Source organism: Piliocolobus tephrosceles, chromosome 8, assembly GCF_002776525.5.
Source record: "Piliocolobus tephrosceles isolate RC106 chromosome 8, ASM277652v3, whole genome shotgun sequence".
Lineage (NCBI taxonomy): Eukaryota > Metazoa > Chordata > Mammalia > Primates > Cercopithecidae > Piliocolobus > Piliocolobus tephrosceles.
In genome coordinates this window covers 39834965-39861658 of record NC_045441.1, presented here as the reverse complement: position 1 = coordinate 39861658, position 26694 = coordinate 39834965, and positions in this window count along the sequence as shown.

The following is a 26694-nucleotide window of genomic DNA, read 5'->3' as shown; positions in this document are numbered from 1 at the left end:
ATTCACAGCAGTTAGCTGGCATTTGAAAAGTGTGCTCATGTGTGAGCTGCTTAGTGTTTCTAGGAATTGGCTAGCCCTTAATGTCTCCAGGAATTGGCTAGCCTCCAGAGTCCTCAAAGCCCCAGATGTCAAAGCAACCAAATACAGACAATAAAAGATACAGTTAATGTACATAGTTAATGGCTCACCCTCAACACCAGCATGGGTGTCTGAAGGGTGCTCTGGGGCCTCATATTAGGTGGCAAAGGAGGTCCCAGGTTTCCCATAGGGATGAAACCCTGAAGAATGTGCTGATAACGAAAGTAAGGCCAGTCTGTCCATTTAAGGCATCCCCAGGAAAGTTTCTAGACGAAAAATGCCTGCCATTCACTGCCAACACTTCATTTCACAATTCTTGTGTTCTGAAACACACGAAAGGTATTCTCTTTCGTATGTTGTGTGAATTCTGGAAAACTGAACCAAGGAGCAGACCCTTATCCTCTCTCCCAAAACCCTCTCAAGAAAATTCTAATTTAAAAAATGAAATTAAGAGTTGGCTGGACCTTCCTCTTTTCCTCAAGGATCCCTGACACTTTTGCAGACTAAAGTTCTTGTGAAGACTTGTAAGCCAGGTAAAGGCTACCTTCCCTGTTATTCAACGGTCTGTAAAAAATCACTAGCTCATCACCAGGATGAGCCTGCCTCCCAGGGACAGCACATCATCCTAAACGTCCCAGCCAGCAGACCTCTGCACTCTCCTGGTCAGCACAAGCACCCTGTCTTTACTCTCTTACCCTATACACAGACTGTTACCAGAATGCCAGGGTTTGGTCTAGGCTAGGTCCCATTTCTCGCTGCACAGAAAGCCAATCACTGAGACAATGAGTATTGCAAGGGAAGAAGGCTTTTTAGTCTGGTGATGTCAACGGAGAAATTGAGAGAAAAGTCTTCCCAACTGACTAAAATTGGGGGGTTTATATAGCAGGGAATGAATGTGGCTATGTGCAGGAAGGACTCAGGGAGGGGTAAGGAAGCAATCATGAGGAATGAGGGGCCTGGCATTTATTGTCTGGATGCCATGAGTCAGTGAGTTTCAGTCCCCTGCCGGGGTCAGTTTCCTGAGGAAGAAACTCAGATGAGATAAACGTAAGTTTCAAGTTTTAAGATGAAGGGTCAATTTCTATGTTTATTCAAAAACCTGTAAATATTACTTCTATGAAGCAACTGGACCAATTTCAAGACCAGTGAGAAACTTGTTGACCCCAATGATGGCCCCTGCTCTCCAGAGGGACTGCACAGTTCTGAAACAGACCTCTCCCCTACATCTGGAAAAGGAATGCACTTCCCTGTCCCTGCACCTAGAGAAGCCCGAGAAACCCCTTGCCTCTGCCGCACACCTCTCAACCAAAAACTGAAAATAAACCAAAAACTGCAGCCTATCAGCCAACAGTTGCCTGTCCCTTTATCTCCAGCCTAAGAAAAGTGAAAAGAACCCACTTAAACAAAACTGAACTTTTCTCTTACTTTGAATCTCCCCATTCCCTGGAGACCCCAACAGCCTGAACAAAGATGCAGAAGCCAGCAGAGAGCCCCAAACGCCCTGGAGCTCATTCACCTGTAAGGGAAGCAAAACACTGCAGAGAACAGGGCAGGACACAGCTGGTGTGCTAGCATAGGAGGGCGGAGAATGCCTGTACAGGGCAACCTGGCTGCATGCTATCACCTGGCGGGCAGGCGAACACAAAATAATGATGCAGCTCACACCCCCAGAGACTCTGACTTAATTGGTGTGGGCAGCAGCCTGAGCACTGGGGTTTTTAATAGCTCCCTGAGTTTAGCCAAAGTTGAGAAGCACATCTATAAGAAGATATTGCAAAACATTATTTCTGACTTTTTAAATGTAATAACAGAACTGGAAAGTCATGAATTCATAACCCGGAAGGACCAAGGGGATGCTTCCTCACAACAAAGTATATTGAGCACCAGAAATCATTTTTATTTATTTAAAAAATGTTTATCTAGCACTTATGTGCAAGGCACTGTTAAAGTACCTTAACAGTATTAAGTCAATTACATTCATAATGAACCTATGAGATCGGTACTGTTGTTATCTACTTTTTAAATATGGTAAACTGAGGTGGGCGTTGGGTAAAGAACATCCACTTAATTCAAACGTTCAAATAATATGAGCAAAAAGTTTGGATGGGAAGGACAGGCCATGGAGGGCGACACTTCTCAATCTTTAACATGCACACAGGTCCCTGAAATCTTGGTACAGGCACAGATTCTGACTCAGGAAAGGGGTTTGGGAGTCTGCCTTTCTAACAGACTCTTGGGAATGCTCCACAGTTAGCAAGGAGAATTAATTTGTGAATAACGGTGGTTCAGAAGAGGCACAAAGGATAGCAAAGGAAATAGAAGAAATTTTCCCTGAGGTGAAGAAAGCCTAAAGTTTTAATGGAAACCGTTTATTTCCCCAGAAGGATTAATGAAAATAAAGCACTGACTGACTGTGAGGGGCCCTCATCAGTATCCGGAGTGACTAGACAGTTTACCAAGTAAAAGGCATGGGACTCCATGGACTCCTGACATGCCACTAAAAGTTGGAACATGATTGCAATCCATTTGGCTTTCCTGCAAAGAAACCTTCATCTGTCCAAAGCCCCTTCTCCATGACCAGACAAAAGGCATTTCAGGCTGGTGAGGACTGGAAAGAACGACTACAGCTCATTTTCTGAGGAAGCTTTTAGTGGAAGTGCCCAGCCTGGAGAATATTCAGTAAGAACAATGATCCCGAAACAAAAGAACCCAGAGAAAGCAGCAAGTGAGCCTTAAAATATCACAAATGTTAAACAGCAAAATTAGAGGGAGTCAGGAACTGCTTTGGGAAAGTCAGGGCATGGCCCTGAGAGTCAGGTGGGCAACTAGTTGGGTGGGTTACCTGTGAAAATGAATGGTTAGGACAAGAGCAGGTTGTAGGCTGTACAAAGCCTGTCTTCTTAGTCCACTGGGCCTCATAACACTGCCTCTCACCTGCATCGGGGCAGCAGGTGGTACAGAGACAGAAAGACCGCATGCAGACAGCAGGCCACTGTGCCTCTCTCCACACCAGGGACTGGTCAACAACAGCAAATGTGGCCACCCCATCCCTCGAATCCCTTTACTCCAGCCTCAAAAGAGTTATTTAACTCAATATTTATGACAAAGAGAAAAGGATTTGCTGAAAATTGCTAACCGCACAAAATTGAATAAGAAATTTAGGCAGTTTTGTATACATTAACCTACCCAGGCTATGATCATTCTTTGACATTCAGAAAGATTGAGTCCAAAGACTTTTAGAAAACCCCAAGTTTAGGAACACATAAATGCTTGTGCAGTCTATGGGCTTTCTCTGGAAATGTATTGCTATTAAGAGCCATTTACATTCTGGGAATTTCCTTAAACTACATGCTAACCATCTTTCAATCCTCGTTAAGTTTTATCTCTGAAAGAGGACTGGGCAGCATTGGCTGGAGAACTTCCTGGATGGCTTCACTGATCAATCAATTGGCTGTCACTTGTGGGTTGGTAGCAAGAGTGAGGCTGGATCTCTGAGCATGCAGAGCCCATACCCAAGGCTGGGCCCTGCGGGTTCTGGTTTCGTGGCAAGAATTCATGTTGTGGACTTGATGAGGTCTCCCCTGTCACCCAGACTTGAACCCAAGAGAACAGTCGAACCGAGAAATGTTGTGCCTGTGGGTAAACTATAGCTCCCCAGAGGCTGCAAAGTAGAAGAACAGTGCAGAATTTACAGCTTGATGATTTCTAGGAAGCTGCCTCAACTCTAACCCTGGCCAAATTTACTTACATTAGTATTGTTCTTCTATCCAAATAAATAGATTATTTGGGTATATTAAATCAATCAAGTCAGTTTTACTTTCTTTTTCACATTACTTGGAATGAAAATTTGGAGAAAGCACTCCTCACCCATGATTACTGAATTGTTTCCTAACAGACATGACTGCTCCCCGGTGAGTTGTGTCCATGGAGTGCCAGGAACCATGCCCAACTGACCACAACACATCACCTGAGGGCACTGGAGGTGTCACAAGGTCTCCAATAACTAAATGGGAAACAGGACCTTTATGGAAGAGGCACACTGCTCTGCTGCAGGCAGGGCACACACTCTCTCGGATGTGGTCCCATGACATGGAGAAGACAGACCCACTTCATGAGTCTGGTTTACCCTAAGCAAAAAGCTCCATGCTGCTGGCCCATCCACACAGGCACCTTTGAGTGAGACTGGATCTAGTCACCACCCTTGCCATTTCCTGAGAAGCCTTACCCCTGCAACTCTGCAATGTGGCCCGGCACCTCACAACCCCTCAGACCCTGCACCTGTTCTCTCTGGCAGGTCTGTTGGCCCGGTAAGTGCCCTGTAGAGAAATGTGAGCTGTGGGCATTTGGTAGACCAGGCAGAGTGAGCAGACACCCCATGGCACCATCCTACCTGATGACTTTGCTTTTCGAGGCTTGGTGAGCCTCCATCTAATAATATTAATAGTTGCTATCATGATATAATAGTTAATATTTATTAACCGCCTGCTTTGATGTGGGCAGAGTTCTGCATATTTTTCCAATATTAGTTTATAGCTTTAACTTGCATTACTCCATTAAAAACACAGTAGGAATCAGATGAAGTTTACCTGGAAAGAAGATGGGCCATAGGCTACATTCACAGGGCAGGGAAGGGAAGCAGGGATGGCAACTTCAAGGGCCCTGGGAAGATTCCTAAAGGAGGAAAAGGTTCTGATCTCATATGTTCCTGTGGCTAGGCTTGTGTAGTCACTGGTCCCAATTTTAGCAAAGCTGAGGAACACTGTATCAATCCCAAAACCATACTCTCATCTTACCAAGTGCTTACATAACAGCCATGATGCATACTCTGAAGGTTTATAAGCCAGAATTAAGAATATTGTTAAAAGAGAGACTCCACCCACTGCAGCCCCAGCCCAGGACTTCAGGAAGCTCCTGTGGGCCGGCCCCCAGCCTTGACCACCAGCCCAATGTTGTGTGTGTGTGCTCTGCACCACACAGCCAGAAGGAGCCAGAGAAATCTCAATGGGTGTGCTTCTTGATGGCTTTCTTAGGTTTTTTTTCTTCCACCTGTTTCAAATACTGTTTTTTCCCTCATAGCTGTCTTGCAGACACTCTCTCTCCTCAATCTGATGCTCCCACTAGCTGATCTAATTTCTTCCATAGCTTCATCTAGCTAAAATTCATATAATACATCCTAAATAAATATAACCACTCCAGACTTGTCTCCTGGGCTTCCAGCCTGGAAATGCAATAGCTGGGTGCCAATGTCACTTGGGGTACATACACCACAGCCTCTGCAGTCTCATCGTGTTCCCTTACAAGGCCTGATATTCCCTCCTGGGGTCTACCTCAATGAATTGCACCCATTTTCCAAAGGTGGGAACTGGAGTCAGTGCTTCCCTCTTCTTCTCTGTCTTCCATATCACGTAAATTACCAAAGTGTTGTTAATTACACCTCTATGTATCTCTTGAAGCTCTTTCCTTCTTTGATCTGTTTAATCTTCCCTGGTTTGATCTTTCAGCATTTCTCCCCTGGTTACTCCCACAGCACCCTTTGAGCTTTTCTGCTCTTAAGGAACTCTCCAAATTACCAGAATGTCACATTTACTAATTTGCACATCTGCTCACACTCCTGTTTAAAATCCTTCTCTGAAGCTCCAGAGCCTTCAGAATAAAATTCGACATCCTTGACCTGACATCTTAGGCGGTTCAAGATCTTGATGTTCTCTGTAGCCTTGGCTTCATTGGCTTCATTGCACCCCTCTTCCTCTTCCACCTTCTGCTACTGGCCCAAGCACAACTTGCTTTGCCCTACTCTCCTGCTTTGAAGCTCCCTGACTAGAGAGTTAAACTCCGGCTAAGCTCTGTTCATCCTTCAAGACTCAGTTCCTCTCTCTTCACATCTGCCTTGGCTTTCCCTACAAGATATGGTGACATCCACTGATAAGCAATCAAAAGCAATGAATTAGAGGGAGCAGAGAAGGATGGGAAGCAAGTTTCCCCCATTGCCTCCTGAGTTACTGTTGCCTCTGACTACCTGGCATGGGCTGTGGAGGAAACGCAGACAAAAGAAACACAGTGTTCTCTCAAAGGCCTATCCAGAAATATCAGAAGTGGCGTTATGCACAAAGAGTTGTATAAGCTGGATATTGGCAAATTATAGAATTCCATTATTGTTCTTCTAAACATGGGAGAAAAATAAATATCATTCTTTCTGTTACTATTTCATGGAACTCTCTCATATTGTTCATTAGATTTCATTTCTAAGAAATCTTTAGATTTCCAAGCCATCTTTCATTCACCTCAGCACACAATAGTGCCTTGTTATCCACGGTTTCACTTTCCATGGTTTCAGTTATCTGGAATCTAATTGAGAAATTAATCTTTATCATACATACATATATATGCATAGGAAGAAACATGGTATATATAGAGTTCAGTACTATCAGCAGCTTTAGGCATCCACAAGGGGTCTTGAAACATGTTCCCCTGGATGAATGGGATCTACTGTATGGCTACTACCCTCTTGCTGCAGGCCAAGCACTGAGCAAGAAGCTTGGAACTATAGGCAAGCATGACTGAATCCTACTCTTCAAGGATCTCCTGGAATGACCATCACCCTGACACTCCCAAATACACCACTAAAATTGAGTCAGGCCTGACGCACTTCCAGAATAGTGATGGAAGCACTTCTGAAAATACGTTCCTTGGTGAATGCGGCAAGAGCACCTGGGAAATTTCCAACTTTTATTTGTTCAGGACACTGTAAATTAAGACAGGCTTGCAATAATCTTAAGGTGTTTACTCAAGAAAAAATCTGAATTTTTGTAAGAAAAGTAAGCTTTGGGTATTTTAACTTGTTCTATTATCATCCCCTGTCCCTACCTCCACAGTAGCCTGAAAACCAACAGCCTCCACAACAAAGGCTGGAGACAGAGGAGGAGAATAGACTCTCCAGTTCCCCCACATTGTATTGTTTTTAATTTGTAGCTTTTCCACAACAAAAAGTTACAAGATACATAGAAGAAAAGGAACTGGGGGCTACACACAGGGAAACAATGTGGTCCCTAGAAATTGACACTGAGGAAACCCAAATGTTGAACTTTTAAGACAAGAAGTTTAAATCAGCTATTACAAATATACTCAATGGGTACAAAAAAATAGAAAGAATCATTAGGACCTACTATTTGATAGCACAACAGGGTGACTATCGTCAATAATAACTCAATTGTATATTTTAAAAGAACTCAAAAAAATGTAATTGGATTGTTTGTAACTCAAAGGATAAATGCTTGAGGGGATGGATACCCCATTCTCCATGATGTGCTTATTTCACATCGCATGCCTGTATCAAAACATCTCGTGTACCCCATAAATATATACACCTACTATGTACCCTCAAAACGTTAAAAATAATAAAAAATTAAACAACAAATATGATCAAAGAACTAAAGAAAATCATGTCTAAAGAATTTTTTTAAGTATGAGAATAATGCCTGATTAAATAGAGATGACTACTAAGAAATAGAGATTATAAAAAGAACAAAATAGAAATTCTGAACTTGAAAACTATAAGAACTGAAGTGCAAAATCTATTAGGACTCAACAGCAGATTTTAACTGACAGAAGAAAGCAAGAGCAAAGTTGAAGAGAGTCAAACTGAGGTTCTTTTATTTTGAAGAATATTAAGAAAAAAATAAGAAAAATGAACAGAGCCTCAAAGATCTGTGGGACACCATTAAGCACATCAATATACACATGAATGGGAGTCCCAGAGAAAAGAAGAGGAGAGAGAGAAAGGTGCAGAAAGAATATTTGAATAAATAATGGTGAAAACTCTCCAAAGGTAATGAAAATAATAATGTGCACATCTAAGATGTTCAATAAAATCCAAGTAAGAAAAATTTAAAACTACATTGTCAAAAGACAGTCAAACGGAGAATCTTGAAAGCATCAAAAGAGATGTGATTGAATATATAGTGATCCATAATACAATAACAGCTAAATTCTTGTCAGAAACTATGCAAGCCAGAGGGAGTGGGATGACATACTTAAAGTGCTGAAGAAAAAGACTATCAACCAGGAACTCTGTTTCCAGCAAAATCATTAATTAAAAACAAAGAAGAAATTAAGATATTCCCAGATTAAAAAAAAACAACAACAACAATGGAATTTGTTGCTAACAGATCTGCCTCACAAGAAATACTCAAGGCAGTCCTGTAGACAGAAATGAAAGGAGGTTCGCATGAAGAGGAAATCCACAGGAAGAAATAAAGAGCATTGATAAAAGAAAATATAAAAGAGTGTATAAATATAATTCTATTTACATAATAACTCTTTTCATCTCCTATCTTACACATAAGAAAACTACATAAAGCAATAATTAAGCCGCATTGATAGGTTTATAATAAATAAAGATATGAATTGTGTGATGATACTAGCCTAAAGAGAGTGAGAATAAATGCCATTAGGGCAAAATGGTATTAAACTTACTGAAATTCAGTTGTATTATTCTAATCTAGATGTTTTAAGTTAAGATGTTAATTGTAATCCCCAGAACAACAACTATTAATAAAATAACTAATTCCACATTATATATATAAACACATATATACATAAATACATATATATTTATAAAGAAACAAGAAGCAAATTAAATGATAGACTAGAAAAATCTATTTAACACAAAAGGAGGCGGTAATGAAGAAATAGAGAAACAACAAATTTGATATAAAAGAACAAAAAGTGAAATGCAAATGTAAATTCTACCTAAACAATAATTACATTAATATAAATAAAGTAAGTACCCCCAATGAAAAGCAGATATTGGCAGATAGGTTAAGAAAACAAATAAAAACATGGTCTCACTATATGTTATATAAAAGAGACTTTAGCATCAAACACAAAACTAGGTGGAAAGTAAAAGAATGCCAAAAAGAGATATGACGCAAACAGTAACACACAGAGAGGCAGAGAGGCTAGATTACTATCAGATAAAATATAGTTTAAAACAAAAGTTATTACTAGAGACTAAAACAGATATTTTATAATAATAACAAAGTCAATCCACCCATTAGATATAATAACTATGAACACATGCATCTAACAACAGATCCTCAACAAATGTGAAGCAAAGACAGAGAAAAGAAGGGAGAAACAGACAATTCAACAATAATATTGGAGACTTCAGTACTTCACTTTCAGTAATATGGAGGATAAAATAGGCAGAAGATCATCAAAGAAATAGACTTGAATAACACCATAAACCAACTAGTCCTAACAGATATTCATAGAACACTCCAATGAACAGCAGCAGAAAACAGTTTTCTCAAGTGCACATAGCACACTCTCCAGAATAGATCATGTGTCAGCACATAAAATAAGCCTCAATCCATTCAAGTTTTTGAAATTATAAAAAGTATGTTCCCTGAATGCAAAGGAATAAAATTGGAAATCGGTAACAGAAGAAAGTGTGGGAAATTCAAAAATAGATGAAAATTAAATGACACATTTTTAAATAGTTCATACATCAAAGAAGAAATCACAAGGGAAATTAGAAAATATTTTGTGTTAAATGAAAACAAAAACACAACTTACTAAAATTCATGGGAAGTGGTTAAAGTAATGCTTAGAAGAAAAGGTATGGCTGTAAACAATTACGTTTAAAAAAAGAAAATCTCAAATAAATACCCATCCACCTTAAGCTAACAAAACTCAAATCAAGCAGAAGAAAACAAGATTATAGTGAAAATAAATTTTAAAAAAAGAAAACCAGTAGAAAAAACATTGAAACCAAAAATGCATTATTTGGCTGAGTGCAGTGGCTCATGCCTGTAATCCCAACACTTTGGACAGCTGAGGCAGGCAGATCATCTGAGGTTAGGAGTTTGAGACCAGCCTGGCCAACATGGCGAAACCCTGTCTACTAAAAAAAATACAAAACTTAGCCAGGCATGGTGGCATACACCTGTAATCCCAGCTATTCAGGAGACTGAGGCAGGAGAATTGCTTGAACCCAGGAAGCAGAGGTTGCAGTGAGCTGAGATGGTGCCACTGCATTCCAGCCTGGGTGACACAACAAGACTCCATCTCACAAAAAACACAAATATATATATACATACACACACACACAAATATAAATTTGTATATATACAAATATATATAATATATAATTATATATGTATAATTTATATATATTATATATATATAATTTGAATAAAATAAGTAACATTGACAAACCTTTAGCTGGCCAGAAACAAATGGGAGAAGATATATATTACCAATGTAAGTAAAGAAAAAGGGACATCACTATTGACCATACATAAACAAGAAGGATTTTAAGGGAATATTGTGAAAAATTATATGTCAATAAATGGACAAATTCCTAAAAGGACACAAACACTAAAGCGGATTAAAACATAAAAAGAAATTTTGAACAGATCTATAAAAAGCAAAGTTATTAAATTAGTAATCAGAAAAGCTAACCACAAAGAAAGGTCCAGAACAAGATAGTGTCACTGGTAAATTATTTCAAATATTTAATGACTAATCATCAATGTGCCACAGAGTCTTCCAAAAACTAAAAAAGGAAAAAGCAATTTTCAATTCACTCATTATTTTTATTCAAAATTTTACCATTCAGGTAAATTGGGGGAAAAAAGTAAATATTATCCAGATTGGAAAGAAAGAAGTAAAATTTTCTCTGTTCACAGGTGACATGATTTGTACAAAGAAAATTCTAAGGAAAACACACACACACATGAAAGAAATAGAATTGAGAGTCTGGAAATGACCTCTTACATTTATGATCATTTGGTAGTTTTACAGGAAAGTCAAGACAAATCAAGAAGGAAACATTATCTTTTTAACAAATGATGCCAGGAAAACTGGATATCCACATGCAAAAGAATGAAAGATCCTCACCTCACACCGTATGTAAAAACTAACTCAAAATGGATCAAATACCTAAATGAAAAAACTAAAACTATAAAACTCCTAGGAAAAAATACATAGAAATAAATTCTCCTGACCTTGGGTTAAGCAATGTTTTATTAGATATGTCATGGAAGCACAAACAATAAAAGAAAAAAGTGGACATATTCCACTTGATAAATTTAAAACTTTTGTTCCTCAAAGGGCACAATCAAAAAAGTGAAAAGATGATCTACAGAATGAAAGAATCTGAAAGTCATGTATGTGATTAGGACATAGTATCCAAAATAGTATAAAGACCTCCTGCAATTCAACAATAAAAAGACAAATAACAATTTTTAAATGAGCAAATGACTAAAATACACATTTCTCTAAAGAAGATAATATACAGCTAGGCATGTTGGCTCATGCCAACATGCTTGCTGGGTCCCCAAGCCGGCCATTTCTGCCTGGCACCACAGGGACCCTTTGGGAGGGCAGCCAGAGGTGTAGGGGAAAATGCCACAAGGAGAAGGAAGTCTCCAATTTGACCAATTTTGTAACCATTTGAACTGGGTGAAAGCCTTCTGCCCAGAACTCAGGGGAGGGCATGAATCCAGTGTTCAGATTTCACAGGCAGGGGATGAACCAAAGCCCTGTTCTTTCTCAAGGGGGAGGTGAGTAGCCTGGGGCAGGTTCTCAAGTCCTGCTCACCCACTGCCTGGAAAGAGACTCAGACTGTTAGGCAGGGCATGGTGGGACTGAGTGCAGACTTTCAGATCATGTGGGAGCTGGGTGAGGCTTGTGACTGCCAACTTTCCCCCACTGCCCTGACAAGCTGCATGACTCAGCAAGGGCAGCCATAAACCTCCTAGGTACACAACTCCATTGACCTGGGAACTTCACCCCCTTCCCCCATGGCAGTCTCAGCAAGAACCACTCAAGGAGAGTCTGAGCTCAGACATGCCTGGCACTGACCCCACCTGATAGGCCTTCTCTAAGCATCCTGGTAGCTGAAGACAAAGGGGATATACTCTTGGGAGTTCTAGGGCCCCACCCACTGCTGGTTCCTCTCCATACTACTGCAGCTGATGCTTTCTGGAAAGTGCCACCTTCTAGCAGGAGGCCAACCAGCACAAAAATAGAGTATTAAACTGTCAAAGCTAAGAACTCTCACAGAGTCCATTTCACCCCCTACCACCTCCACCAGAACAGGTGCTGGTATCCATAACTGAGAGACTCATAGAGGTTTCACATCAAAGGACTCTGTGCAGACAACCCCCAGTACCAGCCCAGAGCCAGGTAGACTTGCTGGGTGGGTAAACCCAGAAGAGAGTTCACAATCACTGCAACTCAGCTCACAGGAAGCCACATCCATAGGAAAAGGAGGAGAGTACTACATCACCAGAACAACCCATTGGTCAAAAGAATCCAAATAATAACCCTCAGCCCTAGACAGAGCCTAACCAAATGAGAAGGAACCAGAAAACCAACCCAGTAATATAACAAAACAAGGCTCTCTAACACCCCCAAGAAATCACACTGGATCACCAGCAATGCATCCAAACCAAGAAGGAATCCCTGACTTACCTTAAAAAAAATTCAAGAGGTTAGTTATTAAGCTAATCAGGGAAGCACCAGAGAAAGGTGAAGCCCAATGCATGGAAATCCAAAAAAAAAAAAAAAAAAAAAAAAAAAAAAAGATACTAGAAGTGAAGGGAGAAATATTCAAGGAAATAGAGAGCTTAAAGAAAAAGCAATCAAAACTTCAGGAAACATTGGGCACACAGAAAAGCAAAATACTCTGCAAAATCTCAGCAATAGCATTGAAAAAATAGAAGAAAGAAATTCAGAGCTTGAAGACAAGGTCTTTGAATTAACCCAATCCAACAAAGACAAAGAAAAATGAATAATAAAACATGAACAAAGCCTCCAAGAAATCTGGGATTATGTTAAACAAACAAACCTAATAATAATCAGTGTTCCTAAGGAAAAAGAGAAATCTAAAAGCTTGGAAAACATTTGGGGGAATAATCAAGGAAAACTTTCCCACCCTTGCGGGAGACTTAGACAGCCAAATACAAGAAGCACGAAGAACACTTGGGAAATTCATCACAAAATATCATCACCTAGGGACATTGTCATCAGGTTATATGAAGTTAAGATGAAGGAAAGGATCTTAAGAGCTGTGAGACAAAATCACCATGTAACCTATAAAGCAAAACCTATCAGATTAACAGCAGATTTCTCAGAAGAAATTCTACAAGCTAGAAAGGATTTGGGCCCTATCTTCAGCTTCCTCAAACAAAACACTTACCAGTCAAGAATTTTGTATCTAGCAAAACTAAGCATCATATGTGAAGGAAAGATACAGTCTTTTTCAGATAATCAAATGCTGAGAGAATTCACAACTACCAAGCCACGACTACAAGACCCGCTAAAAGGCACTCTAAATCCTGACACAAATCCTGGAACCACATCAAAACAGAACCTTTTTAAAGCATAAATCACATAGGACCTATAAAACAAAAATAAATTTAAAAAGCAAAAACAACAACAAAAAAACAAGGTACACAGGCAATAAATAGTATGATGAGTACAATGGTACCTCACATCTCAATACTAACATTGAATGTAAATGGCTAAATGCCCCTCTTAAAAGATACAGAACTGCAGAATGGATAAGAACTCAACAACCAACTATCTGCTGCCTTCAGGAGACTCGCCTAACACATAAGGACTCACATAAATGTAAAGTAAAAAGGTTGAAAAAGGCATTTCATGCCACATGGACATCGAAAGTGAGCGAGGGTAGCTATTCTAATATCAGACAAAATGAACTTTAAAGCAACAGAAGTTAAAAGAGACAAAGAGGGACATTGTATAATGAAAAGGCCTTCTCCAACAGGAAAATATCACAATCTTAAACATACGTATACCTAATACTGGAGCTCCCAAATTTATAAAACGATTACTAGCAGACTTAAAAAGTGAGATAAAGAGCAAAACAATAATAGTGGGAGACTTCAATACTACACTGACAGCACTAGACAGGTCATCACAATAAAAAGTCAACAAAGAAACAATGGACTTAAACTATACCCTGGAAGAAATGGACTTAATAGATATATACAGAACATTTCATCCAACAACCACAGAATACACATTCTATTAAACAGTACATGGAACTATCTCCAATATAGACCATATCATAGACCACAAAATAAGCCTCAATAAATTTAAGAAAATTGAAACTATGTCAAGTACTCTCTCAGACCACAGTGACATAAAACTGGAAATCAACTTGAAAAGGAACCTTCAAAACCATGCAAATACATGGAAATTAAATAACCTGCTCCCGAATGATCATTGAGTCAACAATGAAATCAAGATGGAAATTTAAAAATTCTTCAAACTGAATGACAATAATGATACAACCTGTCAAAACCTCTAGGATACAGCAAAGGCAGTGCTGAGAGGACAGTTCATATCCCTAAGTGCCTACATCAAAAAGACTGAAAGAGCACATACTGATATTGTAAGGTCACACCTCAAGGAACTAGAGAAACAAGAGCAAATCAAACCCAAACCCAGCAGAAGAAAGGAAATAACCAAGATCAGAGCAGAATTCAATGAAATTGAAACAAACAAAAAAAATACAAAAAATAAATGAAACAAAAAGTTGGTTCTTTGAAAAGATAAATAAAATTGATAGACCATTAGCAAGATTAGCCAAGAAAAGAAAAGAGAAAATCCAAATAACCTCAATAAGAACTGAAATGAGAGCTGTTACAAATGACATCACAAAAATACTATGAACACGTTTATGCACATAAACTAGAAAACCTAGAAGAGATGGATAAACTCCTGGAAAAATACAACCCTCCTAGTTTAAATCAGGAAGGAATAGATACCCTGAACAGACCAATAACAAGCAGCAAGATTGAAGTGGTAATTTTAAAATTACCAACCAAAATAAAAGCCCAGGACCAGATGGATTCACAGCAGAATTCTACCAGACATTCAAAGAAGAATCAGTACCAATCTTTTTGACACTATTCGACAAGATAGAGAAAGAGGGAACCCTCCCTAATTCATTCTATGAAGCCAGCATCACCCTAATAGCAAAACCAGGAAAGGACATAACTAAAAGAGAAAACTACAGACCAATATTTCTGATGAACATAGATACTAAAATCCTTAACAAAATACTAGCTAACTAAATCAAAGACAAAAATCAGATGATCATTTGCAATAGATGCAGAAAAAACATTCGACAAAATCCAGCATTCCTTTATGATTAAAACTCTCAGCAAAATCAGCATACAAGGGACAAACCTGAATGTAATACAAGTTGTCTGTGACAAACCCACAGCCAACATAATACTGAATGGGGAAAAGTTGAAAGCATTCCTTCTGAGAACTGGAACAAGACAAGGATGCCCACTCTCACCACTCCTCTTCATCATAGTACTGAAGTCCTAGCCAGAGCAATCAGACAAGAGAAACAAATCAAAAGCATCCAAATCAGTAAAGAGGAAATCAAACTGTCACTGTTTGCTGATGATATGATCATTTACCTCGAAAACCCTAAAGACTCCTCCAGAAAGCTTCTAGAACAGATAAAAGAATTCAGCAAGGTTTCTGGATACAAGATTAATGTACACAAACCAGTAGCTCTTCTATACAACAACAGCAACCAAGCAGAGATTCAAATCATGAATTCAACCCCTTTTACTGCAAAAAATAAAAATAAAAAATAAAGTACTTAAGAATATACCTAACCAAGGAAGTGAAAGACCTCTACAAGGAAAACTACAAAACACTGCTGAAAGAAATCATAGACAACACAAACAAATGGAAACACATCCCATGCTCATGGATGGGTAGAATCAATATTGTGAAAATTGACCATACTACAAATTCACTGCAATCCCCATCACAATACCACCATCATTCTTCACAGAATTAGAAAAAACAATTCCAAAATTCATATGGAACTAAAAAGAGCCCACATAGCCAAAGAGCCCACATAGCCAAAGCAAGACTAAGCAAAAAGAACAAAACTGGAGGCATTACACTACCTGATTTCAAACTATACTATAAGGCTATAGTCACCAAAACAGCTTGATACTGGTATAAAAATAGGCACATAGACCAATGGAACAGAATAGAGAACCCAGAAATAAACCCAAATACTTACAGCCAACTGATCTTTGACAAACAAAAGCATAAAGTGGGGAAAGGTTGCCCTTTTCAACAAATGGTGCCGGGATAATTGGCTAGCCACTTGTAGGAGAATGAAACTGGATCCTCATCTCTCACCTTATACAAAAATCAACTCAAGATGGATTAAGGACTTAAATCTAAGACCTGAAACTATAAAAATTCTAGAAGATAACCTTAGAAAAACCCTTCAAGACATTGGCTTGGGCAAGGATTTCATGACCAAGAACCCAAAAGAAAATACAATAAAAACAAAGATAAATAGGCGGGACTTAATTAAACAAAGAGCTTTTGCATGGCAAAAGGAACAGTCAGCAGAGTAAACAGACAACCCACAGAGTGGGAGAAAATCTTCACAATCTATACATCTGACAAGGACTAATACCCAGGATCTACAATGAACTCAAATGAATCAGCAAGAAAAAAACAAATAGTCCCATCAAAAAGTGGGCTAACAACATGAATAGACAATTCTCAGAAGAAGATGTACAAATGGCCAACAAACATATGAAAAAATGCTCAACATTACTCATGATAAGAGAAATGCAAATCAAAACCACAATGCAATACCATCTTACTCCTGCAGGAATGGTCATAATCAAAAAATCAAACAGCCATAGATGTTGGCATGGATCCAGTAATCAGGGAGCACTTCTACACTGCTGATGGGAATGTAAACTATTACAGCCACTATGGAAAACAGTGTAAAGATTCCTTAATGGACTAAAAGTAGAACTACCATTTGATCCAACAATCTCACGCTGGGTATCTACCCAGAGGAAAAGAAGTCATTATACTTGCACATGCATGTTTATAGCAGTGCAATTCACAATTGCAAAATCATGGAACCAACCCAAATGCCCATCAATCAGCAAGTGGATAAAGAAACTGTGGTATATTTATATTCCATATATATACTCATATATATACATATATATATATATTCCATCTCATATATATATTCCATCATATATATATATGATGGAATACTACTCAGCCATGAAAAGGAATGAATTAATGGCATTCACAGTGACCTGGATGAGACTGGAGACTATTATTCTAAGTGAAGTAACTCAGGAATTGAAAACGAAACACCATACATTCTCACTGATACATGGAAGCTAAGCTATGAGGAAACAAAGGCATAAGAATGATACAATGGACTTTGGGGACTTGAGGGTTATGGTGGGAGGGACCCAGAGATTAAAGACTACAAATAGGATGCAGTGTATACTGCTCAGGTGATGGCTGCACCAAAATCTCACAAATCACCACTAAAGAACTTGGTCATATAACCAACCACCACCTGTACCCCAATAACCTATAGAAATTTTTTAAAAATTTAATTTAATTTAATTTTTAAAAAGAAATGGTAAATAAGCACATGAAAAAAATGCTCCTCAGCATCAGTCATTATGAAATGCAAATCAAAATCATGATGAGATACCAGTTCACACTATCCTTTTAGCTTTCTGTTTTTAATTTTAGGATAGCTAAAGTAAAAAAGATGAAGTGTTTGTGAAGACCTGAAGAAAATGGAAGTCTCATACATTGCTAGTGGGGTGTAAAATGGTACAACCACTTTGGAAAATAGTTCGACAGCTCCTCAAAATCTTAAATATAAATTTCATGTAACTGAGAAATTTTATTCTTGGTGTATACTCAAGATAATTAAAAACATATGTCTGCATAAAAACTTGTGCATCAATGTTCTAAGCAGCATCAACCACCAAAAAGTGGTTGTAACAACTCAAATGTCTGTCAACTTATTAACGGGCAAACATCATGTATTATATACATACAATGGAATCTTTTTCAGCCATAAAAAGAAATGAAGTTCTGACTCACGCTACATGGATTAACCCTGAAACTGTTACGTGGGGTGAAAGAAGCCAGTTGCAAAAGAGCACATGTTGTTGACTCCATTATATGAAAAGCCCAGAATACAAAAATTCATGGAGACATAAAGTAGATTAGTGGTTTCCAGGGGATTAGGGGAGAGGTAAATGGTAGTGAGTGTGAATGGGTACTGTCCTTCTTTCTGTGCTAATAATTTTCTAAAGTTAGATAGTAGTGATGGTTGCACAGCCTGGTGAATAGACTAAAAACCGTTGGTTTGTATACTGTAATAGGGTGAATTTTATGGTATACATCTCTATAAAATCATTATTAAATATAGAATTAGACTAGTGAATCTGATCAGTGAATTAACACAGGGCTGTTTGAGACCTGGAGACAGAATGGATCACTTGCCAGGAGGTACATCTTTATTGTCATTTAAGAAGTCCACCATGTGAGCTTTTCATCTAACCACCTTCCTTGTCTGCTTACTCTATACCCTAAATGTGATTATTCCCACCACCATACTCACCTCTTTCCAACTCTTCTTCCACTCCAGTGAAATCTGTGGATCCCACTGCAGCCCTGGTTACCTGATGGTTCACATCTGTGATCAGCCCCTGTCTTCTCACTGTAAAGCCAAGGTTTACACAGCAGAGCTCCCCAGGAACACTCAAGATTGCATTTTCCACCTGCACAAGAATAAATGGGGTTTAAACATGTGATTGGAGTCAGAGTCTGGCTTTGACCATCTCATATGAGTGCTTGGATTAGAAGTTTTAAGCAAGGCCATGCCACCTTTACTTAGTGTTCAACATTCAAACAATAAACAGGTCTATTTTTCACTTATAGGAGTGCAGATAGGAATAATAACATAGCCACATTAGTTATGTGGGCATTTGTAAATGAGAAAACTACTTCAGAAAGAAGAGGTCTATTATGTGGCAACAGATTAGACTTGGCAGGTCTTTCTGGCCTGAGAATGAGTACATTATATTACTTGAAAGGGCATACATTTACCCAGCAATTCATATAATACAGAATAAACCAGAAGCTGGAAATTAGTAAACATAACAGTGCTTTTTGCAAAGAAGCTGGCATTACACTAAGATCTAAAAATAGAAATATGTGGAACAAGAGCCCAGCGCAGAAGCATCTCTTATCCTGCTGTGTCTCCCTGAACCACTGCTATTACCTCGGCTCAGCCCTGCACCAGCCCTTGCCTGGACTGTGAAAATTGCTTCTTAATTGTTTCTCTGATTCCATTTGAAGCCCCTCAAGCTGATCTTCTACACAGCCTCTCAAGATAATCTGTCTGAAAGGAATCGTGTCCATAATCCACAAGATTCAAGTTGCACGACACGTGGAGCTCTTTCTCTTGTCATCCTTCTTGCTGTCACCTCGTGATGCAGTCTGGATGAAATCTCTTGCAGCTCTGTTGCAAGTCATTCACTAATTTAGAACTACCAGGTACCCTGCTAGAGGCCTGATTTCATTTCACATATTTAATCTTTCCAACAAAACTGCCCCACTTAACAGGCAAAGACATGAAATAAATTGTGAACGTCACCCGGATGGAAAGAGTGGGGCAGTCCAGATCCTCCAGTGTGCACGCCACACCCAAACCCCTTGACTGCTTTATTGCTGGATCACGTGTGCTCTCTGAGGCCTTCATGCCTTCACTCATACGTGTTTCTCTCTCCGACATGTTTTCTATCCGGCAAACGTCTCTCAAGGCCCAGGTCAAGTGCTAGCTTTGCTATGAAGGCTCTGTGACTCCCCAGAAGCTGCTCCCCTGACGTCCCTCCCTGCACTTCCCACGTGTCCCTGCGCTACTTCTCCCATCACTGCAATGGCCTCAGAAGACTGTTTCCCTTTCATCGAGGTACGACATGCAGTAGAAGTACAATAATTTCTATTTTGCTTTTTAAAACTTTTCCATTTTTTATTGCATTAGAATACGTGTAACATAAAATTTACCATCTTAACCATATGAAGTGCACAGTTCAGTGATATTAAGTATATTCATAATGCTGTGTACCCATCACCACCACCCATCTGCATAACCTTTCATGCTGTAAAACTGAAACTCTGTACCTAATAAACACAAACTCCCCCTTCCGTCCTCCTCTCAGTTTTTGAAAACCACCTTATGAATTTGACTAGTCTAGGGACCTCATGTAAGTGGAATTGCACAGTATTTGCCTTTTTGTGACTGGTTTATTTCACTTAGCATAATGTCCTCAAGGTTAATCCATGTGGATTATGTCTTAGAATTCCCTTCCTTTAAGGCCAAATTGTTTGTTTACACCATTTTTTGTTTATACATTCACATGTCAGTGGACCCCTGGGTTGCTTCCGCATTTTAGCTATTGTAAATAAGGCAGCTATGAACATGGCATACAAATGTCTCTTGGATATGCTGCTTTCAATTATTTTGACTATGTGCCCAGAAGTGGAATTATTGGATCACAAGGTAATTCTGTTTTTTAAGTTTTTGAGATACTATCACGTTGTTTTAGTGGCTAAAACATGTTACGTTCCCACAGAGAGTATACAAGAGTTCTAATTTCTTCACTTCCTCACCCACACTCGTTACTCTCTGATTTTCGATACTAGCCATCCTCCTGGGTGTGAGGTAGCCTCTCACTTTGGTTTGCACTTCCCTAACAACTAGCGACGCTGAGCATCTTTTCATGTGCTTATGAACCATTTGGATGTCTTCTTTAGAGAAAGGTCCATTTAAGTCCTTCAATCCATTTTTGAGTAGGGTTGTTTATTGTTGTTTATAGGTTGTTTATTGTTGTTAAGTTTTAGGAATTCTATTCTAGTTATCAATCTCTTATCAAATGTATGACTTTCAATTATTTTTACCCATTCTGTGGATTGTCCTTTTACTCTGTTTATATTATCTTTTGATGCAGAAGTGTTTTCATTTTCACGAAGTTCAATTTGTCCACAATTGATAGTTACACAGTGACAGTAACAAGGATAACACAAACTTTCCATTTAACTCCTAGATTTGCCTTTTGTGTTCTGAACAGATCCAGTGTTGTTATTAGAACCCGCATTCTGTCTTCCTGAAGCTTTAGGTTGAGGATGACCCTGTGCCAAGGGGCACTCATGGGGAATGGGGTACGGTAGGATAGCATCAGCACCGCAGTAAACCCCAGAATGCACACGTCCAGGCATGCCCTGAGAAGTGAGGAGAGGAAACTTGGGTTTAGGGCTCCAACTAACATGCCTGCAGAGGGGGGTTAGGGAAGCTGTCAAAATAGCCTTTCAAATTCGAATTTATTTTTTTTTAGACGGAGTTTCATTCTTATCATGCAGGCTGGAGTGTAATGGCGCTACCTCGGCTCGCTTGATCCTCCACCTCCCGGGTTTAAGCAATTCTCCTGCCTCAGCCTCCCAAGTAGCTGGGATTACAGGTGCCCACCAAGCAAGCCCAGCTGATTTTTTATGTATTTTTAGTAGATACAGGGTTTCACCAGGTTGGCCAGGCTGGTCTCGAACTCTTGACCTTAGGTAATCCAGCTGCCTCGGCCTCCCAAAGTGCTGAGATTACAGGCGTGAGCCACTGCGCCTGGCCAAATTTGAATTTCTTTAGCGTATACATGTAAAATATTTTAGCACATTTGGAAAATACAGAAAAAAAAATTTTAAATAAAATAAAAAGATCACTTAAAACCCATGACCTGAAAATAACTGCTGTTAAGTGCCAGTGAAATTTCTCCCCAGTGTTTTTGGTTTGTTTGTTTTCCACTTCTCTGTGTATTGTAAGGGATACGCTTTTCTGCTGGGCTGCTGTTTCAAAGAAAAATTTCCGTAGGTGACTTTTCCCCCTTGGGGACGCTTAGCAATGGCTGGAAACACTTTTGGTTGTCAAGGGTACTACTGGCATTTAGTGGGTAGAGACCAGAGATGCAGCTAAACATTCTACAATATCCAGGACACACACACACACGCACGCACGCACACACACTCAGAGTAAAGAATTATGTCCACAAAATGTTAACTGTACCGAGGTGTGGAAGTTCTGCTCTGCACCTGCATCATCTTGCAGGCTTGTTAAAGCATGCGTTGCCAGGCTCACTCTCAGAATTTCTCATTTCATTTGTCTGGGTGGGACCAGAGAACCTGCATTTCCAACAGGCTTCCTGCTGACCCCACACTTTCAGAGTTAGGAAGAGCCAAGGAGGATCACATCTCCACCTTTCCCTAGCTCCCCACTCACGCTCCCAAAGAGGGGAGAATGAGCTGCGCTATGGGGATGGCATCCACTATCTACCCTTCCCCACTGACTGGAGGCCCTGTGTTCAAATCCACCTTCTCTCTTCCTGCTGGCGAGGCTCCCGGGTGAGTGGCATCTGCTCTCTTCAAGGCCAGAACGCACAGGGACGCCCTTCTCCACAGGTGCCCATTCCTGCCACCTACCTCGACCTGGGTGGGAGGAGAAGGAAGCCCACCTGGCCCCAGAAGCTGATTTATGCTCTGCTCAGCCCAGTGCCACCACAATAAGCTCATTTTTCACCCCTTCTCATGTTGGCCAATTTCTCATTCATTTCTGAATTTAGAGGGAAAATGGGGTGTGGTTTATGGGTCTCTTTAAGCTTCACCACAAGGGGTTTTGACTGGAAATTGAAAAGGAGACATGTCCTTGCAGCTAGCCGCATGCAGGACTAACTTCACACGTGGGAAGTGGAAGGTCTCAGTGGTGGCCAAGGAAGGAGAGTGGCTGTGGGGCTGGGGACTCTTACTTACCATTTGGTGTCCCAGTAGCTTGTTGTGTTCAGCAGCCATGGGTACCCAGTTGTGCGTTTAATAGGCCCCTGGCTGTTTTTAAAAGGTACAAACTTTAGTCAACTCCGGACAAGCAATGCCAACCGCTGGCTTTGACCTTAGCCTGTGAGGAGAGACAGAAATGAGATGAAAGGCTTGTCTCAAAACAGACCACAGGCTTTTGAGTTATTGCTGTGGGAACTATTTTTGCTCCATTTAAAATGTGTTTTCAGCCAGGACTGCAGACGGGGGCCTTAAACAGGCACGGTGGTTCCTTTTCAGGAGGGCTGCAGAGACCCCACCACTGAGGTTCCTGCCTTTATATTGTTAATGCCATCCACTCCATGGCTTCCTTCAAACATCTTACTGGTCTTCCTCTCATTGCAAACTGCGTTGCAGCTGCACTTTGAAGGATGCAGGACAGTCACTCTCTGGTGTTTAGGGTTTGTCCTCAGAAAATTTTTTTTTAAAGTCACAAGGCCCCCATGACGACTCCACTGTTGCAGTGTTTGTTAAAAACAAACAAATTGTAAGCCTGAAGCCTGTCCTTGGATTTCAAGGACTCAGACAGTGAGCTCAGCCATAAAGGAATGATCAATGTTATCAAGGAGCAGATAATGACAATGGACCAATTATACAATTATAGGGGAATCCGCTTCTTTCTCTAGGGCGTGGCTGTTTACCCAGCTAAAGGCTCTGTAAAGAGGGCGTAGGCCACACATTTTCTCTAGGAATCCTGCTTCCTCAGGAGATCAATGAGAGGCTGGATTGGGTGTGAATCTAGACTTTGTCATTAGTGTCAGAAGAGAGGCAGTTGCAGACAAAAGGAGAAGCCCTGATTATACTGGAGAAAAAAGAGGAGCTCCCTTAGAAGGATGTGAATTTTGAGGCAGCCTCCAGACACATAGAAAAGAGGTACACAGGGGCGCTTCACCCCATCTGCCCCTGCTATTTCAGGATCACCGAGAAACAAAATGCAGTTTCCATGACATCCTCAGCATCACTGCTGTCCACAGAAATCCACCCAAAGGCCGCAGTAGTGACCTGTCTGTGGCTCCTTTCAGAATGAGAAGGCGGAGGTCGCGGGATTGATTTGGACAGCAAATGTTTTTGATTGACCCAGAAATTGTTGATTTCACATTTCTCATTCTGGGGGATCCATAACATGAAACCTAGAAGAAAAACAAATGTCTAGGCCTAAAAGCAAAAGGAGTGTTTAAAAGAAAAACAGCACTGTGATAAAACAACAGCAGCTCCACAGGAGGAGGGACCACCTTAAGCAGATGACCATAGTGGACACCTGGCAAGGCCGCCTGAAGAAACCGAGGGTACGGCGACACCTGATGTAAAGGGCAGATCCAGAGGGGACAGGGACGTGTGATGTGGAGGGCAGATCCCTGCACAGTTTTCAAGGCAGCCATGCTGAGGAAGTGTGTAAGTGACTCAAACGGACGCTAAAGCCCTCGCTCGGCTGAGGCATGGAGGCAATGCTGCAGTTTTATAGGGTGAGGAGGAGGGGCCTTGTGGTTTGGCTCAGAGATAGAAGCTGGGTGGGTGGGGGAGGGAAAATAGATTACGCTTTCCTGGAGACGACCCCACTGCCCGGGTCTTATAATTGTAAAGGAAAATCTAAAAATCTCAGGGTCCCCAAACTTACGCCTGGAGGCTGAGTCATGCAACACCCTCTTGCAAATGAATAGCTGTGACCAGTGCTATGCATCAACGAGGTCCTCATGGAAAGATGAAGGGCCTCAGGCGTCTGCACAGGGCTGTCCCCACAGACCATTCATGAATCAATTCTTTGTCCCTCTTATAAGAAAGGACATGCCAATTGTAGTGTTAGGTCTGCAATCTAAGTCTAGCTCCTACAACTAAAGTCACATTCCACACTAATGTCAATAACAAGCTTCTCTTCCCAGGTGCAGAACCAGGTCTAGATGAGATCAGCCCTTCCTCTACCTCATTCCTTCTCTCTTCGTGCATTCACCTTATCTTAGGTAAAATGTAGATTTACTGGGCACCAACCAAAGTGTCACAGGAATGTAACCACTCGCCTTACCACCTGCCAGCCCTTCTCCCTACATACCCTCCCCTATTTAAGGAAATGGTATAAATATGAAATCTCCCGAAAACCTCTTCAGGAAAACAGCCACACATGTGTCTGTGGCTCATGATTTTCCCGGTGCACACTGAAGCTAGCTGAATAAGCCTTGATGATTGAGGCCTTTCCCTCACTCATTTCACAATCACCTCATCCATGCCATGCCCTCCCCTACATGGTCCGTTTGCACATGGCCAGTATTGGAGGCAAGGGTTGGGGAAGGAAATTGAGTTTCTGTTGGATCTGAGATTCAAGTTTCTAAATGGACACAATTGAACTAGGCCCTTAGTAAGTGAGGGTGCCTGCAAACAAGAAGCCTCTGCCTGGGATGAGATGGTGCGTGTGGAGTTGCAGGGGTGGCTCCTCGGGCTGGGAGGGCCAACAGTCTTTATCCTTTTATCTCACTAGGTTCTGCTGTCCAATATGCCCATGACCTAGAGCTGGAATTCTAAAGTGCTTTTATCACTTTTCTTAGGACATCTTGGGCTGGCTATAAAAGGAAGAGGTTGAGAAAGGCAAGTTAGAAAGGTGCAGGAAAGAGGAGCTCATGAAAGTAATATTTCATGCTGGAACAGAATGTGTTCATGCGATGGAGGTCCATCTGCACAGGAGCTGGGGAGACTGGGGAAGGGGAGGTGCCTGGGAAGAGACTGGTGACCCCAACCCCGGCACCTGAGTCAGAGAGCAGCAAAGAGCAGAGAGCAGAGAGACCAAAGAGGGCCACAAGAGAGGCTGGAGACGAACCCTTTTGTGAGGTCCAAGGGCTTCATAAAGGCTGCTGGAGACTGAATTTGTCGACATGGAGTGATCCTGGATTATGACCTGCTCAAACTTACAGTTCTGAGATGGCAGAAGTCAAATCAGTGTGAAAATTATTTTATTTAAATAAGCAAGGAATGTGAGTCTTGAATGTTGGATAGAAAACTCCCCTAGATCTTGGCTGGGTGCAGCAGCTCACGTCTGTAATCCCAGCACTTTGGGAGGCCAAGGCGGGTGGATCACCTGGAGATCAGGAGTTCGAAACCAGCCTGACCAACATGGAAAAACCCGCCTCTACTACAAATACAAAAATTAGCTGAGTGTGATAGCACATGCCTGTAATCTCAGCTACTCAGGAAGCTGAGGCAGGAGAATCACCTGAACCCCAGAGGTGAAGGTTGCAGTGAGCTGAGATCACACCATTGCACTCCAGCCTGGGCAACAAGAGCAAAATTTCATCTAAAAAGAAAAAAGAAAAGAAGAAAATTCCCCTAGAGCTTAATGGAGCATGGCAGAAGATGGAGGAAATTTCCAAAATCCTTAATAAGTGTAGGCAAGTGATCTTAAGGGATGCCAGAATCTGTGAAACAGGAAGAAAGGGTTTTTGCATAATCCTAGAAGAATCCAGGAAATTGCAAAGGGAAGCCAGGAAGTCACCACTGCTCCTAACAGGCTATGGGTATGTGAAGTGTCCAGGAAAGGTCAGACATCTCAAAAGGACCATCATGGATGTAGGGTTCTCAAAAGGGATCTTTTGAGATCTGGCCTACAGATCTGTAGGCCAGAGGCAAAATGCTGCCAGTCTCTTTGGAAAAGTATAACAAAAGTCACCTTTACTCCAGTTCCCAGCAAGTTCCTCATCTCCATCTGAGACCACCTTAGCCTAAACTTCATTGTCCATATCACTATCAGCATTTTGGTCACAACCATTCAACAAGTCTGTAAGAAATTTCAATCTTTTTCACATTTTCCTGTCTTCTTCTTAGCCCTCCAAGTCACTAGGAAGTTCCAAACTTTCC